This window comes from Melospiza georgiana, chromosome 4, assembly GCF_028018845.1.
Source record: "Melospiza georgiana isolate bMelGeo1 chromosome 4, bMelGeo1.pri, whole genome shotgun sequence".
NCBI lineage: Eukaryota > Metazoa > Chordata > Aves > Passeriformes > Passerellidae > Melospiza > Melospiza georgiana.
In genome coordinates, this window is record NC_080433.1 from 67,434,600 (window position 1) to 67,454,837 (window position 20,238).

The following is a 20,238-nucleotide window of genomic DNA, read 5'->3' on the forward strand; positions in this document are numbered from 1 at the left end:
TTCTCTCATTTTTTTATCCAGTTCTTTACAGAACCCTCATCACATTTCTCAAAGTATTAGTTACTTGTTCTTACTTATTTGTCATGTCCTCTCTGCTGCCATAACTGAAGGCAGATAGGTTAACCACGACCAGTCAGTGTGGTACAAGTATCACACAGTTGATTCCAGGCTACCACACTTGCTATTGTTTCCCAGAATAACACTGTTTGAAATAGGACAGTGGTCAGTGATGTTTTGTGAGAATAAACTCTTAAGCCTCGATTGGTAAAGACTGGAGGAAGAGAAGATGGGTTGGTGACTCAGCTGTGAGAGCAGCCACAGGTCACAAGGTGCAGCAAGTGTTCTTTTACAGCAAGGACTGATAACCTAGTGGCAGCCATGGTCTTTTTAAAATAAGCAAGAGCTTGTTTCAACAGCAGCAAGACCTCCAGTAGCTTTAAAACATTATCATCTCTCTGGGATGTTGTCTCTGTTGGTGACATCAGTGCCCTTTCTGCAGCTCTGTTAACTGTCACTGTGGAAGGGCGTCCCAAATGGATCTGAAGGCACCCTGCAGCAGAGAGCAGAGTGTGTTCTTCACACCCCACCCTTCCTACCCAGCCCAGGGAGCCTCTTCCTTCCCTGCTGCTCATCTCAGCCTGTAGTGACACTATTCAACTTATTATTGAATAATAGGAGGAAGCTATTCAGTTATTTGTGGTTTAGCAATTTTTCCCCCTTTCTTTGGTAAGTTTTCTGCTTAGCAAGCTAAGCTCACCCATCAGGGCAGCAGGTGAATGCCAGAGATGGAGCAAGGCAATAGCATGGTTCAGAATGCATGGTTGAGTGGCACTTGCACAGGGAACAGCAGCCACAATTAATTATTCATTCAACTCTGCCTGTCTTCTTTAAACTGCTATCTTAAAAGCATATATTTTGAAAAGGACACCTGACCTTGAAGATGAAAGATGTACCATTTGAATTTATCTTAAGGTGGTCTTTTTCAGGACTGTGTCTGTTCAGATCTGCCGTTTGTTTTTTTTTTTTTAAGTTGGTAGCTACAGGCTGTTGACATAACTAGATTGATATATTGCCAGCCATATCCTTGGCTGCATCCAAAGCAGCATGGACAGCAGGTTGAGGAAAGTGCTTCTCCCCCTTTACTCTGCTCTCAGGAGACTCCCCTGGAGTACTGCATCCAGATCTGAGGCCCTCAATATCATAAGGACATGGACCCCTTGGGGCCAATCCAGAGGAGGGCCACCAAGAACGATCAGAAGGCTGAGGCAGCTCTGCTGTGTAGACAGACTGAGAAAGCTGGGATTGTTCAGCCTGGAGAGCAGAAGATTCTGGCAACACCTTGGAGCACCTTCTAGTACCAAGGGGGGGCTACAGGAAAACTGGAGAGAGACTTTTTACAGGATCATGTAGTGACAGAACAGGGGCGAATGGCTTCAAATTGAAAGATGGCTGGTTAAGATTAGCTTTTAGAAGAAATTCTATACAGTGAGGCACTGGCACAGGTTGTCCAGAGAAGCTGTGGCTGCCCCGTCCCTGGAAGTGTTCAAGGTCAGGTTGGGTGGGGCTTTGAGCAGTCTGGCCTAGTGGAAGGTGTCACTGCCTATGGCAAGTGAGTTGGAGCTGGATGACTTTTAAGGTCCTTCCAACCCAAACCATTCTCTGATTCTGTGATCTAAGAATTGGTGGCGACATGCCTTTTTTTTTTCTTCTCCCAAAAGCACTCTTCTCTAGCAGGAGTTCACAGCCCTAAACAGGGATGTGATGAAGAGTAGGTTTTAATGTGTGAAGTAAGCCTGTTAAAATTACTAAAAGACATAGAAAGTCTAGAGGACAACTCTAAAACTTTACTGACTGATGAGGATTAAAGTAAAATTAGAGAAAATGAGATTTAAGTGGGGAAAAAGTGGTGAGGACTGCTGGACTACATGTCCAGAATATTGCTTTCTGCAGCAGCAAATTCAGGAGAGAAGAAATGACAGATTGCATAAAGTTTCTGCAAAAACTTAGTGAACTTTACACAATGCTTATGAAGTGCTTTCCTTGTACATTATCTGAGCAAATGTATTTAATGAGACTGCACAGATGTTACAGATTTCCAGAGGCTGGGGATCAGAACAAAAGTAAGGAATTTTTTTTATATTTAAAACTTCTTTTTAATATTTGTTTAATTTTGGAAGTATTATTTTATAAAATGCATTATATGGGAAAAAGAGTTCTTGAAGTCTGAGGTGATGCATGTAGTAATACAGGAAATGACAGGCAAAAGCTGTGTTGTTTGATTCAGGAGTTAAAAATGTAGCAATAAAACCTGTATTTCTTTGATGCATGGAGATGTCATGAAAATGTGTTTTGTGCATGTGCTTTTGTATGTTCAGGTAAATCCACTCTGGACTATTTTTGAGGTACATGTCAGCAAGCAATTAAATACTGGTTTGACGGTTTCAATCAACTTCTATGCAACTTGCAGCACGTTTTTGCAGTACTGTCAAAACATGCATACCCACAGGACATGAAAATTATGTGAATTTAATTTAAATCTAAATCACTGATTCTAATGTGAGACTAATTGAAATAAACCCTTTATTATCAGTTGAATTAAGTCAGTAAGAGCTACCAGCTAGTACCTGTGATTGTTAAATTTCACAGCTAAGAGATGTAATGCTAAGGTTGTTTTGAAGGCCTGAGCAGCATTGCACACATCAAGCGACAGATTTGTTCTTGTTTGCTAGAAGAAGTTAAAGGATACATTTGAGACCCTGTAACACCTTAAGGAAGCAGTGTGTGTATATGAGGACAAAAGTAACAAACTTCAGAAACCATTTCAAGATACAGCAGCATTGCTCCTTTAAGTAATACTATTTTTGTATATTTTACTTGTGTATTCATTAATTCTTTCTGTATCATTTAGCATTATTAAATTAGTAAATATTATTCTAAAGTACTCAAAAACTTTTAGAGACATAGAGCAGTGGCAAAAGTTGTATGACCGAAGTACTGAAGATGTGTTGTGTCCATGAGCTCACTTGCTGAATTGAGGTTTAGGTGTAGGAGGAGGGATGTATGTTCACTTGGTTGGTTTCACTGGTTATCCTAGAAGAGCCTAAGCATGGTGTGTACCTAAGGGAAGTACCTGAGCCACCTGCAGTGGTGGCACTGGTGGCACTGGTGGCACTGTGCAGTGGCACTGCTGAACCCATGGCCCTGGTGAGGTGCCCAAGGCTTTGAAGTCATTTATAAGCAACTAAGAACAAAGACTGAGCTTTACATGATTGCACAATATTAACTAGATATTTTGGAAAGACAGTGGGATCACTTCTTGGTACTTCAGCTTGTCTAGATTAGGTTTGAAGGTTTACAGCAAGAAAGCTGTGTCCAGTTCAAAATGGATACAGAACTTATTCTTAATTTTGTTGTTATGATAGTTCATCTTTAATAAGACAGACTGGTCTTTAGGAGCCTCTAGGGGGTCTGACCAAGAAACAAGAAATCCTGGGCTAGACATTAAATAAACACTTTCTGAAAAGATGGTATTGTCCTAAGAAAGCAGAGGGTAGGTTGTCTTTTATTACACTGCTAGAAGCTGATTTTAAAACGTGATTTGCATACATTTTGACACCTATATGGACAACACCTTCTTGACTGGATAGGTCATGAAAAAGGAGAGAACCCTGTTTGTCATTAATCTCTGTAGAGTAGGATGGAGCAAACTTCATGCATGTCTGACTGAAATCAAAGTGAAAGGGAATGGATTCCGTGCCTCAAATATGGACAAATTCTGATACAGGGAGATGATAAGCAGAAAAAATAAGGCACTATCTCAGAGTATGGATATATGTCACTCCTGCTAGGATTTCCCAAAAATAACAGTCTAATTTATAGATTTAGGAGTGGATTGTGCAGGACTAAGGCGCTCCTCAAGTAAACCAGTGTTCTTCATTTTTCCAAGAGATTAAACAAGACTCCAGAATCCTATGGGGTTTCTGGAGGAGCTGCTGTGAAAAGTTGGGATTGCTGAGGCAATAGTCTCATCTGTAAGGTAATGTAAGCATAACTGAGTGTCTGTCAAGTGCCTCTTGTTAGTCAGAGCTTTGTACTCTTCCTCAGTACAACAGTTTGATTTGTTTATGAAGGTCTGCAATGCTTTAAGAGTCAAGGGATTATCTTACAGGCCACAAACACAGCTTTGTAGAGTGTGGTTCTGAAAATGGATCAGGTGCTTGATTTGTTGGAGGAGTTGAGTCAGGATAATTGGAATTCATAGTGATCTGGGTCCTCTGTCTTCTTTTCTGCTAAATGTGGTTAAGATAAGATGTCTGCAGAAATTATCAGCTAGAGGTTCAGAGATTCATCTGAAATAATCTCCACATGCAAAATCAGTTCAATTTTGATTTTCTCAAGCACTCTCACTTGCATTTCTCTTCTGTCCTTTGGTGCTGAAATATCCATGGTACTGAAATATAAGAAAACTGATTTGGAGTTCAGAGTGAGATTAACATACAGATACAGAAAAACCCAAAATGCTACATACAGCTGCTACTCAAATATACATGCTAGTATTTTACTGGGTTAAAGTCTTTTGCCTGAAGTCTCTTCTGGTTTTGCTGGTGCTGAACTGCCAAAGCTGTAGCCTTGTTTCTAGGTGGGAAAAAAATCCTGCATGATGACCTACCTAGCAGTACAAGGAAACAAAATTAATTTTAGCACTGTTTTAGGCCCTCTCAGCTTTAGCAAGAAACATGTGCACTCCCAACAGATTGGACTCTTGTTTCTGGATTTTGAAGTTTTAGTCCCAATACACATTCCAGACTAAGTGGTCTCCATGTGCTGAGTACCAAGAAATGTTCCTGGGTTCAAGTAGCTTAAATGTGCAAGCTGTCTGATAATGCCAGTGTCCATCAGGAAAGCACTTAATATTTAAATTTTGGGCCTCATGTTGAAAATTCTATGGGAGTATTCTGATGCACAGCATTAAAGAGTCACCATAAAGTGCTACTAGCATATCACTTTTTTTCTTCAATAGACACAAACCCAATTTCATCAGTACAAAGCTAACTACAAAGATCAGATGTTTTCTTTTCAAGATAAGCTTAAATACACCCTGATACCCTAAATTCATGTTCACATCAGGCAAGTTAATGTTTCTGTCTAGGCTTTGGTAAGTAGGCAGTTTTATTAATGGTTTTATATGTAGTATTACTATAACCAGAAACACATTTATAGCCTGAAAACAGGTTACAAAAGAATAATTCTTAGCTACTCCTTATTTCATAGCCACTTTATTAAAGCTTGCAAGATGAGCAAAGAAAGTGATCCCTCGCCAAAAAAAAATCCTTTCCCCATATTACCTACAATGAATAGTTCTTTTAACTATTGATTAGTTTTGTTCTTAGCCTTTCTGCAGATTGTGGCTTCTGTGCAGAAATTTCTGTATTAAGATTCTAGAGTTAGAAAATAATTATTTCCTGTGCACTATTTTCTCAATATGATTAAATGTAGAACTTGTCTGACAATTAGCACAAACTGTCTCTGTTAGTATTGCATTGTATAAAGATAATTATTTACATAAGTTAATCTATAAGATGAATGTCTGTGGTCTTCAGCACAACTGTAGAAGTCCTTTCCTATTTAAACATTAAAAATTTCCCATTTTAGATTGAAAACTAAAGCATTGATTATCACTTCCTGAAACATTTGGTTTAGGTGATTTATTGCTGGATCACTTGAGATGCCCAATATTAAGGTACAGAAAACTGTCAAGATCCTGATTTTGTTTTAAACAAAAGCTAACATCAGCCTTGGTTTTCAGAAGATGTAATTTTTTTTTCAGATAGTGAAAGCATTACTTTAAATTTACTTCTGCTAGATAGTTTGCATGGTTACCATGCATATTCCCCACCCACCGCCTCCAAATTCTGATGTGTTGTTTTGTTTCTTTATAGAAGTTACCTCTCCCTGTGTTATATTCTAAATCTTCATGATCACTCAATCAGCCTTACTGGCTGTTCAAAACCTCTGATATGACCTTTATCACAAGCTGACATGGGGCAGCAATCACCATTCACTTTATAGCAGCCTTGCAGCCCTGTGGATCCCCAGGATTATGTGTTACAAGATGCTCTGACAGCTGCTCCACAGGCACCAATCTGAGATATACAAATAGGTATTAGCAGTGTGTAATGTCCTCACCATAAAGTGATGGAGGTATACCACACAACCACTAGTTTCTTTCAACCTTCTATTTCTCAGCTTAGCTGGAACTTTTTACTAGCATATATTTTTTGCTGGCTTTTTTCCCCAGTCAGTTTTAAACATTGTACCTATTTGTCTTATTTATTTGCCTGTTGATATTACTTGCCTATTATTTCTATATCTATTATTGTTTCTTCTGCTTATTTATACTTTCATATTTTATTGTGTCTCATTATTCCTTGGCATCAGTGATTGCCTCTTCTGTGAAGCATGTACACCTGCAGTGAATGATTTCCTAAACAGGAATCCCAGAAGCATTCAGGGCTATTTTGTTTAGCTAGGCTTATGCTTCAAAAATATAGTGGCTTATTTTTTACTACAAGTCCCATGTTCAAATTAAATAAAAACAAAGCAACCAAACAAAGCCACAAAACAACTGGTTATGCACATTCAAAGATCTGTTGACTAAATTTCTGGGCTCCATCTTTGGGTCCAGTGGATCAGGATATTTTGAATCCAGTTCTCTCTTCTGTCCAGTAGAAATCACTGCCAGGAGGACCCACACTGCCTTCTGAAGAGCTTACTTACTGTAAGTAATCTTTGAGAGTTCTGGTTCTGTTTTCACACTCCCCATCTTTTTCCAAGGCCTCAGGCAGCAGATTGTGTGATTAAGACAGAAACCTGAATAAATTGGGGCCATTCCTGCTCGTGCCCCGCTGGGATCCCTGCATAGTCAGGAGGGTGCACAGCCAGGGAACGCAGCACTCCGTAGAAAACTTCTAGCTCAACTTCCTGGGGAGCACCACTCAGTGTATGTGCTCAAATATATGGAATTTGATCCTGAAACATTGTAAGATACCTTGCAGTGTGAGCTAACATTTGTTGGTATGTTTCATGTTGAACACAGCTGTGAGAATAAATTTGCATTTAAACTGAGGTCTCATGCTGGTCTGCTGCAAATTGGTGGGTTTGGCTGGGTTTAGTGGACCAGCCAGCAACTCTTTGGCTGCAAGAGAAGTTGCATGTATGTGAGAAGAGCTGAATGGCTGACCATTTAAATATAGTTGAAACAAATTACTTGTAATGGTATCATTAAACATACTGCCATTACAAATTTTGAGAGTTATGCCAAAGGAAGTATTTCTGGTTAATGGGGAACCCACCTTTTCCAGCAGCAGTCAGCTGGCTGAGAGTTTGGCACAGGGATGCTTTAACACACAGAGCTGTGCCACAGCAAAGCTCAGCTTGTTGACTGAACTTTTTATTTTGGGTGGTGACACCATAGCTCTGATATTTGCGTACTTGCGAGTATGGAGTACTTGTAAGAAGAAAAATAGGTGATAAAGACCTTTGTGTTTATCCAGCAGCTGACTGTAACAGGATCTTAATCTGCTTGGTCCGCTTGTACTCCAATGTGTAAAAATCAAAGATAATCAGATCCTCAGAAGCTTCATTTTTTATTACCAGTTACCATACATTATTGTGTGGAGTTCAGAACGAGAATTTCAAGTTAATGTGGACGGTATGTGTATCCTTGCCAGCAGTGGCTGAAGCTGTGGCACTGTTGATCGAAGGACTGCCTTTCCCTAAGCCTTCCAAAACTAAATTAGAAGTTTGACGAGTTTGCAGGAGAAAAATCGTGTGAAACGAGTTTTGCATTTAACTCTGCTGCTCCTGACCTTTCGCTGTTGGGGCTTTCCCTGCTGGTCGCGTGAGTGGGGCCGTACGGAGCAGGACGGATGGCGGCGGCGGCGGCTCCGGGAGGGGGAGCTCCGGGCCCGCCGCTCTCCCCCTCCCGGCTCGCTGCTCGCCTCCTCCCGGCCCTCCGCTCCCGGCAGCCTCCCGGCCGCTGACGGCGCCTGCGGCCCGGCGGCCCCGCCGAAGGACGGCCCGGAGCCCTGCAGGCGAAGCTGTCAGCGCGCCAGGGGAAGGCGCCGCTGGTGGGTTTTGCAGCGGCGGGCTGAACGTGAGTGAGGGTCGCTACAGATGCTGCCTTGCTTTGTCGCCGCTGCGCTCGAGCGGCGTGAGAAAGCCGGTGCGGGAGCCGCACGAGGTTGTAGGACGCAGCTGTTGCTGGAGAAAAACACGCACAGCGTTACATCCCTGCGCGGTGCGGAGGGAGGTGACCCGTGCCGAGGGGCTGCCTCAGCACCTGCGCTGTGCGGAGCAGCCGAGGCGGGGCAGGGTGCGAGGATGGCATCGAGCCCCCGCCCCGCGCCGGGAGCGGCTCCTGCGCTGAGCCTGGTGCGGCTGCCCGAGCGCAGCCCTGGCCTGCGGGACTGAGGGGGCCAGTGCCTCTGGGGCACCGCAGGGCTCTTAAAACTGGCCTCGTGGCTCACACTAATGTAAGTGAGCAACACAAGTATATATATATATATATATATGAAAGAGAGGAGGGAATAGCAATTCATTACTTTAGCAAAAGAAGGAAAAAATATATTTAATTATGAGTATTTTAGACTCAGAACAGGAAGTGCCAATACTGAAACTTCATGCATAACCAGAACTTTGACCCTTGGTTATCTGTGCTGTGATTATTTTTACTTTTTTTCCCAACTATATCAGCATGCTGTTGTGCAGATATGATAGCTCGTGTTGCTTGCAGTCTTGGAATCTAATACAGTCTGTGATTTTTATTTTTATCTGCACAAATCTACACAAATTATTGCAAAGATTTTTAGCTTGAGAGCAGACACTAAGCTCTATTTGCTGCAGCCTCAGAAAGATTAAAGAGAAATGCATGCAGGCAACTAGAAACTCAGCAAGACCCATATTTTCAAGAAGTCACCTTGATTTTTCCCTTAAATATGTGCTTGTATGTTCTGTGTTTTGTTGTGCCATTTTTGGTTATATATGGCAATGTGGTTAAAAAATAATACAAACTGTGATTACATTGGTAATGGGTAGTATTTTAGAAATATACGGAGAAGTTTAAATTTGGTTAATAACATGACAGTGGTACCAAAGCAGTTTAAACAAAATATGCCAGTGGGGAACTGCTGACTCTTGAATTGACAGCTGTCAACTTTTTTATGCTATGTTTTATATGTATTCTATAGAGCTTTTTAAATTAAGAACAAGGCAGTTGCTGAGTGTTTGCTTTTGGAAGCCTCAATATGGCTCTAGATGTCTAAGCTCAATTTAAATTAAATTTTATTTAAAACTTTCATGATACTGAATTTTTCTTTAAATATATCTGATTTCTCTCAGTGTGCAGTTCTTGGAAAGAGAGAGATTACCTGCAAGCTTTAAGGGCTAAATAGTATCAGGTTTAATGTTGGCATTACTGTTTTACCTCTGCTATGCTGTGGTATGAATTACAGCTGGATTACTTGCTGTGTGCATGGATTACCTTCTGCCTCTATTTGTTCTAATGAACTTAAAAGGAGAAAACCAGAAAGTTCTATATCTCTGTTACATTTTTCTAAATGGTTATGAATCTAAGTGAAACTAGAAAACTTCATTAGACTTTTCAGGGAAAAAAACAAAACCTACTTGTTTACTTGAAACCAGTGTTACCTGATAGAGGTGTCTGTCTAAGTCTGTAAAATACTATGGCTGTTAAATGAGCTCTGATTTCTGCAAAGTGAGAAATGTCCCGAGGTATCTAACCAATGTTGCGTTATATTTAATTAAAATATAAAACCAGCATAGAACGATTTGTTTAAAACTCACTATGTACCAGATTTTGACAGATGATTATAAAGAGGAAGACAGAAGTCCTTCAAAAGTAGTCCATGTAACTCTGATGTTTAATAATTTTACAGTTAGCCAGAAAGGGGTGGGAGAGTAAGTAATAATTGCAACTCCTTAACTGGCATAAAATTACTATAAAGAGAGAGGTCCCTGATAAAGGATGAATCAAGACTGCTTGTGAAAGAGGGCTCAGTAGGCCTTTTCAAGTATATTGACTCTATGAGGCTACATCTGGAGACAACAATACACACTGTACTTGCAGGGCAAGAGCAGTCTATTCTAGGAAGCAAATGCTAAAAGACTCAAGGTTGTGTTATACAATGTGCCTGGTATCCATCCATACACTGTAATTCAACCGTGGATTAATACCAGATTGAAGCCAGAGGTGTGCCAGGAATGTTTTGAAAAGGAAGAGGAGCAGAAAAAGAAATTGCATCTCTTTTTGATGCATGGTACGACCGCAGTAGTAACATGCAATGCCTGATACAGCTGCCACACTTCACTCTGGGGCCTTCAGGCCATAAAAGTTCACTGTCCTTTTGTAAGTGCCACCTCAGATGTTCTCTGAAAGTGTTTCATAGTCTGTTGCTAATCAAATTCTTGGCTAGAATTGATATCTTGGAGTGGGAGGAGCAGTAAGGGAGCAGAAAGTTTATGTAAGTGTGGTTCACATGTATGTGCTTGACAGATATGCTGCCGGTTAGCTGGAGGTTACAGGCTGAGTTTTACTGTGGCAGTGGCCCCAGATACTTTGGTATCTTTCCATGCTTTGAGCAGGGCAGTGAGTTTTTTCAGTGAATGAGTGAGTTAGTGCAGTGGTTTTGTTTTTATGGTCTTCCCTAGTTTGATGAGGCTAAGAGGCAGAGGGAAGTGTTGACCTAATCTTGTTACAGTAAACAAGAGGTAAAGACTTCTAAACCTTCTGTTGATGTGATTGTTGAATGTTTAAGAGTCTTTTGTTCCCAGTTGTTTACAGTAATTGAGTCTTTTCCCTTGTAGTGCTTGTGCTGCTGTCCTCATTAGTGTGTATTCCAAGATAAATACCATACACGAGACTTGCAAATACTGCACAGCAGAAGACCTGTTCTCTGGTTTTGTTTGCTGAATGTTACACCTTCCAAAATATTTTAGTCCCTAATACTGAGATTAGACCTCATGTCCTTAGGCAAAACAGCAAAGACAGACAGCAGACCTTTGGTAACTGCCACTGCTATCACTTTTTATGCAGTAGGCATTTAGGGATCTGAAATGTAAGGAGAAATAAGAACAAATAAAACTGCCAGAGTTCTCTCTTAAGTAATATCTATCATAGTGAATGTGCTTTTGAACTGTTTTTTTTTCCTTGAATTACTTTTATTCAGACCTTAAACAACTTAGAAAGTTAAGGGATTTGGGACTAGGGAGGAGGAAAGGAAGGGGGGTAATAAAATTGGAAATTAAGGACCTGCAGATTTCCTCAAGTGTTACAATGATCTTCTGATGGGATAGATAACCCTCTTCTTCTATCTCATCCTGAACTCAGTGATCCTCTGTTTCTTGCTATTTGAAACTACTTGAACAGTTCAGTGTAAATAAAGCTTTTTCTCTCAGTACTTAGATACAGTAGGCAAATCCCGGGGATGATAGCTCAGGCATGGTTAGTTTTGGTTCACTTGTTAGCCATTGCTGGTTAAATCTGCTGTACTGTCTAGCTAACAATTGTCAGACTCAGCAAAAAGCTTTAGAAAAGACTTGCTCTGTGATCCATTTGCCAAATACAGAGTTTAGTTCCTCCTCTGTAATCAAGCTGGAGTCAGTTGATTATAGCTGAGATTTATCATGCCAGTATCCTGCTTGTTGTCCTTTCCCTGTCTCTTTGGTGAAGTGACTCCCATGGCTGGAAAAAAACAAATTGAATCTCAAATTCTTCCAACTTAGAAGTATCTTTTATTATCTCTAAACAGTAGGATTTCTTTCAACTATAGAACATGAATTTGATGAGAAGGGACAACTTCCAGAAGATCATAGTCTCTTCTGGAGTTTGCTGTCTCCTGACAGATGGAGAAAGGTTTCAGTCCTTGAGCAAGAACACAGATAGTCTGATTCAGAGGAAGCAATTGGTAGGTAAGAAATGTCATGTTGAATTTTTTCCATTTCCTTCCCTTTTTTAAATCCACCTTTGTATTTCACTGTCAATTACATTTTTGGCATTGTGGCCAGGAAAACAGCTTCAAGCTGGATTGATATTGCTATGGCTGGGTTTTTCTTGAAGTTAGAAAAGTACTTGTTTTAATTTTCCCCTCATTAGAATATGTCTTTTAAATGACTTAAGTTTAAATGGTAATCTCAAGGGATCTCACAGCTCAGTCCCTCTGCACAGAGGGCACCCCAGCAGTGTTTGAGGTGCCTGCTGTTTGCCATGCTGGCTGATGCCTGGCTCCTGCTTTGTCACCAGTCTCTGGTGCTTGTCTGCACCCAGCTCCTGCCGGAGGCCGCAGCCCTGGCACAGAGTGCAGGAATGCACACGGCCAGCTCGGGCTTGACCCAGCTGGGCCCGACTTCACAAAGCTTCTTGGGACCCAGAGCATGGGGGTAACACTGCCAGGCAGTGCCTTTTTCTGAAGTCTTTGCCATTTTCCCCAGTGCTCTTGCCTTTGGAATGCTAGACAGAAGCAACCCAAGTGACTCACTTTAGATTGAAAAAAGGACTTCACTGTTATGCTGAAAAAAAGATGCTGTGTAATTTTTAAACCCACAGTGTCCCTAGAAGTGTAGGGACATTTGCACCGAGCTGCACCTCTGCTAATGAGCCTAGCTGGAGCTGATTTGTTTCTGCATCTCTGGTACAGATAATCTGACCATGGATAATTGAGTGTTGACTCTATAAATAACCCACTTTGAAATCCTCGTCTTAAAATTGTTTTCTCTTCTTCCTGTTAGCTTCCAAGCTTACTCTCTGTAGTCATTTCTTGGCTGACCAAGGGTTACTCTCATGTCTTGGCACACATATGTCCTATTCATATCTTCCCACCTGAAGTGAAATGTTACACCAAGCATGGTGAAACCAGGTTCTAGCAATATAAAAATCCAGCTAAGTCCTAGTAGGAAGTAATCATCCTAATGTTTTACATATGCTCCAATTGACTCTTGGGGTTTAAACCAAATGACTGACACACATGAAACATTTGATACCTTGGAAAGATACTTATTGCATGTTTCTTCTCAGAGATATCCTCTTACATATATAATAGTTAAATGTCTTCAGGTGAAACTGGTTCATTTATATGGACTTGCTTCAAATCATCTTTGTTTGTTTGCTTCCTGTCCATGTTAAAATTTACAAGAATTGTTCTGAGTTATGCCTTGCTTTAATAAGATTGTTTTTCTATTAGCTTATAGAAAGTAATTAGAATGCCTCATAGGAAAAATATCCTGTGTCTTCAGCTGGTAAGCACCTACAATTTTTTTTTCCAAAAGTTTTTCTAAAATATGGTACATATGTGCTTCTGGGCAGATCCATGGAAAGTTAGAGCCATCCACACTGGGTGACAGTTTATTCAGGACATTGGCAGTGGGAGAAGGGAAAACAGAATTGCACAGCTGTGCTGTCAGAGCAGTTCATGCACCTTGGTAAATAGTTGCGCTGGAACTCTTCTCCCTGTGTCATTCCTGCCACATTGTTCTAAAATAGAGGCAACATCAGGGGGTGAATAAACTTGGAATGCTTTAAATTAAGATCTGCACTCTAATGGCTGTGCAACCTTGGAAAATGCCTTTCTTCACACTGCATCTGAAACACTGACCATGCTTCAACAAACTTTGGAAAACTCAACTTGAAAAAAACTGAGCAAACACCGATCTGACAAAAAAAATCTTATCTATCTATCTATCTATCTATCTATCTATCTATCTATCTATCTATCTAGGTATAGCAGACATTTAATATTGTAGACATAAAAGACTCTCATCATAAGCAATGAAGGTAAATTTATTCAATTATGAATGGAGAAATAGTTTATCCAAAAGAAGTAATTTGTATTATGAGAAGTTCATTGCAGTGATGAATGATCCAGGGGTGCATGAAGAGACACAATATGAAGTAGTTGTCACTTGGACTCTCAGAGGTTAATTTGCATTTATTTCATTCATGTGCAGTTAGGTCTGAGTTTCTTTAGTTTGCACAGTTAGAAGTCATAAATGATGCAAGTTAAAGTGAAAACCAACTTCAGAATTAAGAAGCTGTATGTAAATACAGAACTAAAGAATTTTTTAAAGGGAGAGGAACAGAATAAAAATTCCCTATAAACCCACTTTTTTATTTAGGTATGTTGTCTCTTGAGTTTTTTTCAGTAGAAGGTTAAGAGTTTGGTTTCTTGTTTGTAAGGGCTATTGTATGTAATGAGGGAAACATGAACAAGTGACCTCTTCAGGAATTGTTTTTCCACATTCATTTTGGAGGCTGTGTATTAAGGGGTAATCACTTGTGGTTATTCATGCAGCATTCTAAATAATAGATTTTCTTACCTCTGGCAAATAACGTGCTTGAAAGATGAGTGAACTGATTTATCTAAAATGTCTGGAATGAGGAAATACTCTGAACTGACAGTTATGCTGCTTTTGTAGCAGGTTTTGATAAAGCAAATTGAAACTTAAATATCGACTCATTCAATTTTTAAAAACAAAACAAGTGTCCCTAGCTCTGTATGGTTACCTGGATTTTGAAATGATGTCAGAATATTCCAAGGGAATTCATTTGATGCCTTGGAATACCCATGAGGAGTGGCAACCACAGAGAACCAAGTAAAAACAAATCCTATGTAGATTTTAGCTTGGATTTCCTATAATATTATAATTATTGTAATAATGCTACTAGTAAAAAAAAAATAATAGCAATAAACCTTATGTGATTGTATCTATTTTCTGTTTTGTCTGAGAATTTTTAGTTCTTTGCTGGTTTGGTTCAAAAATCCAAAGTTTCAGCAGTCTTTTGAAAATCAGCAAGTGTGAGGAGACAGCTTAAATAATGTGGCCCAGAGAACAATATTCCATGTGGCAGCAGCACATTTGCAGCTTGTACTGACAGCTGGCACATGCCTACCTGCAGACCAAACAGAGCTCATCCCTTGGGCAGAGGGACAAAGGCTGTGGGTACAGGATGAAATGATGAGGCTGCTGGGGGGCAGATAAGCTCAGGGTAACAGAGATGGAGCAATTTACCATGAATTTATAGAAAAAAATTACTGTGAATTTATAGAAAATAAAAATTCCATTATTTCTGTGCTTAAAAAACAACTTGTTAAGGAGCACATTGATTTACCAGGTGCTGGGTTTGGATCCCAAGTAACAGAAAAAGCCAGAAGGTTTAAACAACAGCTTATATGCAAGTGCTGCAAAGATGTTCTTTTGGGCTCATTTCAGTGAAGTTACTATTTCTCTAGAAGTTATTTGTATGGAATGATAAAATAAGATAATAGTAGGAGATCTTGATATTGAATAAAATCTGGTACCATGTTTTTCACAGAGCCAGGTGAAGAGTATGTCACCTAAAATTGATAGCCTGTTTTCTCAGAATCATAATAGAGCATTGGTTTTTTTTCCAAACCACCTCACTAGTCCCATCTCACTCTGCAATGGGTAATCTTTTCTTAACAGTAAAAAGGAATGACATTATACATTTTTGGATTAAGTAAAACATTAAAGAAACATTGAACATTTCTGGTTTATGATAGATGAGGGGAAACATTTAATTGGTTCTTAAAGCAACTATGCACATAAATTACTTTATTTTGTTATTGTTATGTAAATATAGTTTAGGGAAATAAGTAAAGAGGGAAATAGAGATGCAGTGAAATATTTTTCCTCATAAGTATAAATGAAGAAAAATATGTGTCATTAGATGACCTTGAATGTGAAAGATCTGCCTGAGGGAACGGGTCTATTACATGGTACAAAAAATGAGAGAATGACAATACTAAATTTTCCTCTATTTTGCAACAATCTGGAGTGTCATTATTTAAGTCGGGTGTTTGAATAAAAGAATAGATTATTGTTTATAAATTTGTACATTTAGCCAATATAAATAAAAAGAAATAAAAGTTTTCTCATATAAAATCACCCACAAAATTCTGATTTGTTGGCACTATTTACCTTTGACAGTACTGTGGCTTATTGCTAGAAATATTTCAGCATTTCACCTGATATGTCTCTCCTAAGTTTAGGGCTGATAATGCATTTCCATCCTCCAAGTACAAAAATAGTGGGAGTGTGGGTCAGCAGGTAAGATACCCATGCAAAAGGCTGGTGAGGGCTGTCCTTGTGGTGCTGGACACAAGGTTTGAGGTGGTATTTAGCTCAGACTCTTGTTTCATGTTGGACTTAGCTGAGCATCTCCTCCAGCAGAATGTGAAATTTTTGTGCATAAGCTTTCCTTGCTTTTCTTTGGTAGGCTGTCACTTGGGTACAAAAGTGTGTACCCAAGATTCACTTGCTCTGTTCTGGGGATTTTTGGCCTTGCTGAGCTGAGAAATATAGAGATGAAAATTGTCATTTTTTTCTGCAGTAGCAATGTGTCAGATGGCAAATGCTGGTTACACGTGTAGAATTGTGTCATTACAGGAATGATGAATTCCTACTTAAGTCTTCAATTCCTTTTTTAATCAAGTTAATACTCTAAATCATTAATATCCCCTTTTATAGCTGTAGAAACAGACCTTGGCACTACAGTTAAATCTAGGTCTTCCTGCTCAATGATGTGAAGACTGACATTGTCACCAGGGCAGGGGTATTCACACTTCTGATGTTTTTCTGTCTGTCTGATACTTCAGTGATACCTTGGAGCTTCATCTTTCTATCTCAGAATCCTTATGAAAGAAGTAGGCAAGTACCCAGAAGCTTCAGTTTACATTTAGAATAATTAATTGCACTATTTGAAGCATTTTTTGGAGTTCCATTTGACCCTTCTTTCTTTTCATGCTTTTTAGTTACGAGGAATAATAGTGTTCTGGGAAGTGCTGTGTATGGCTCTTTATGGAAATATTGCCATTTTTTAGATATTTGGCCACGTAAATGTAAAATAGTGATAGTCTAGAGATTATTTCTCATGTGTTTTATCCTGACAAATGCCAGGTTACTCCATAAATAAAAGAATTTTCAGGAAAACATCAAGTTCATCCTACTGTGTTGTACACAAACACTCTCCTTCTTTCCTGGCTCAAGGAAGTAAAAATTCAGTGTCCTCTTCTAAATATACACTTGTGGGTTTTGCTGCTTTCAATTTTGCACTTTGGTTCCTTTCTGCAGTTACTTGAGTTGTATCAACAATTATTAAAAAAAGAAAAAAGAAAGAAAAAAAAAAAGCCCTGCAGCCGTTTTCAGCTCGTGTTGTTCTTGGCACAGGTTCAGTTCTGGTGTCCAACTGGTAGGACCGAAACTTGGTGCTTAACAAGTGCCTGTAGTCAAAACAGTTGGTGTGAGGGAGCAGAGATGTGTGTTTGCTGCGGCAGGTCATCTGCCGGAGTTCCCCCCGTGTGCAGAATACCTAATCACGCTGCTGTGCTCCTCTGACGGCGTCTGTGGCAATGTGAATCGCTTCACGTTCCAAAAGTACATGTTTACAGTCGTCGTAGAATCAGATTAAGTTGGCAGCCTGCTCCTCTCTGTAAGTGGCTCAGTTTACATTTCTTCTTCTAGCAGGATGTTTTGCATAATTTTGCTGATCCTACTCACTTGTAGACTTTGTGAAATGGAGAATGGTTTTAGTGGGTTTCTGTCAGAAAGCGAAGCTTGTGTTTATTGTAAATAAACACCAGCGGAACGGTGGTTATTTTAGCACTTGATAATTTCCCAATTATGTCATTTGACCTGGAATGAAGCTTGTGATTGTTGAGCAGTGTTTTATGCAGCAGATCAGTCCGGGGGTTGGAGCTGGCAGTTTATTTCCTTTGTCAGTTTACAAGAAGTATCAAAATGAAACCGACTGTGCTGTTTCCTTTCCAGTGCGCAGTGCAAGAAGGGTGGAACGGTTTGCGGATATTATTTCCAAACTTTTTCAGCTGGACTTGGAATAGTGTTTTGTCAAAAAAGCTGGTAAAGTTATCCTTCAATCTTGCAACATTATGCTGTAGTTTGCTAACATCAAATACAATTTTAGTTTTGTTTAACCTCACGTACCGGGTTTTGCTAGTGTTTTTTCAGACTGTGGCTGCAAAATGAAAGTGCTTACAAGGTGTTTATGAATTCTTGTTATGAACCAGCTGCCAGTTCCTGCAAGATGACACATTTCTGCAAGAGTCTAGGTTGTTCATTTTCTGGTTGCTGGCTGTTGCTTTTCGGGCATGTGTGGGTTTTTTTCTGTTTTGGTTTTATTAGGATTAATGCCAAGTACTTTTGCAAACTTTGAACTGGGATCAGTACAAGGTGGTAGGTTTCATTTACCGTTTATTGAAATTGTAAGTATACATTGCTCAACTTTGCACAGTGAAAGGCTGTGCAACAAAGCACCTCAGGTTATAATGTAAATAGAAAAACTGTAATTTGTGCTAAGGCAGTGTGAGTTACTATGAGTAACATCTTCATCAACAAGACTATGAGATACTAAATTTCATTACCATCTGCCTAAATATTGTAAATGGGGAGTAACAGTATTCATATTGTTTTAAGGGCAGTTGGATCAGTTACTTTATGCTATTCCAAGTAAAAGGACCATGAACTCAAGTGTTGTGTGAGTTGTGATGAATACAAGGTTAAAAAGGAGTTTTATTATTCCATAAATGTTTACTAGCAGTAAATAACTTTCTTACCTATCAGAGTTTTAGCAATTGAATTTTGTTTGTTTTTACCAAGTGTAATATCAAGCTATAATTCATAACACTGGGTCTCTGAGTTTTTCATGGGTCAACCTAAAATTGATTTTTACTTTGGGCCTCTTGTACACAGGAAGTCAAATCATGCTGTACAAGAGTAGTGTTTCAAAATGACTCGTGCTGACAAAGTTTTAGTGTCTGTCTTCTGACAACATGAAGGGCTTTTTTTTCCTTTTTTGTTTAAAGTATCTGAAAAAAAAGAAAAAAAACCACTGAGAGATGAAAGACATATCTTTCTCTATGCTCAAATTATATCCTTACATTTTTCCTCCATGATTGTCTGTCATATGGATGGAGAAGGCACTAACTGGGGCAAAAACTTTTCACTTGATTTGGTCAATTTTGAGTAGCATATGTTGGATGAGAATGTGGATGCAGGTGGGATATACTAAGAAATGGGTTTTTGTTTCTAGTCCAGATAAGAGATAATCTGCAGTTTCAGGATCACATAAAGATCTTTTTTGGTAGGAAACTGCAATGTTTGACATGTTTTATGGGCATCATATTTGCTGTAGTGTCATTGTTAGGTTTGCTGAGAGCCGAGTGCTTGATGTTGCATATAAGAGTCAAGGCAAAAATTGGAAAAGAGACTTTCTACTCAGAATGTGGCTTTGCCTCATTTTCCCACACGCTGTGCTTGTGGCTCTGGAGCTTGTGTTGCCCCTCTATTGCTTTGCTTTTTTTGCTTATGATTAGAAGATGTGGCGTTTCCTGCAAAACAGCTGCTAGTATTCCCTGGTGACCCATCAGAGAGGATCCAGTGGAATTACAGATTTAAAGGCAGACCTGGAGGACTTTGGCAGCTGCAGCAGAGATCTGGGGAAAGGCAGGGCGTTGCATTGTGCTGGAGGCAGGAAGGAGGATTAAAAATGGAGTATAAGGGCATAGGAGAGAAGCTCTGGAGATTCAGGGACTGGACTGTTAGGTCTCCAACAACATAAGGACTTCACATCTACAAACAATTCAGATTTGGCTGAGAAAGTTGGACTATATCCATGTTTCCATAGGACATGGAGAATCTCCTGGAATAGTTTAAGATCATTTGCAATGCTACTGATGCAGAGTTTGCAATGCCCCTTAGAACTATATGGAGCACCAGGCTTTCGGACAAGATATTGATCTGAAATTGATTCTATAGAAAGTGAGGTAATTCAGTAAGAGTGTTAAACTTTCCTCTGAGATTAATGCCATTAATACCTTAACTGTTTGACAGCAGAAGTCACACATTCCTTGTCACTTGCTTGCAGTGGCCACGCCGAGACAGCTGAGAGGTTGCAGAAAGATTAATGTGGTAAAGAGAATTGTAACTTTGATTGTGCTCCTGTGCTCTTGGATTTGACAGCACCTGGTATTTAGAAACAAAACAGAATATGTGTTGTTATTTATGGGGAATGTAAGCATTCATTTGGAAGTATTTAAATAAATCAGAAAATTTATCTTTTAAACTGGAGCATGTATTCATAGCATTGCTGAAATGTGTGCAGAATTTAGGTTAGTATCTTACCAGTGATGA

General features: G+C 39.5%; 1 protein-coding gene across 5 annotated transcripts in view; it reads left to right on the forward strand.

The window, feature by feature from the left end:
• The window catches only part of ATXN7L1 (ataxin 7 like 1), a 110,580-nt gene that overhangs the window by 53,904 nt on the left and 36,438 nt on the right, over positions 1-20,238 (forward strand). Inside the window, exon 1 of one of the 5 annotated variants that reach the window (XM_058022390.1) lies at positions 17,860-17,949. The exons of the other annotated variants lie outside the window; for them this stretch is intronic. The gene's annotated coding sequence lies outside the window, so the exon portion shown is untranslated. Of the gene's footprint in view, positions 1-17,859; positions 17,950-20,238 lie in introns of those variants that run through there. 5 annotated transcript variants of the gene reach the window in all.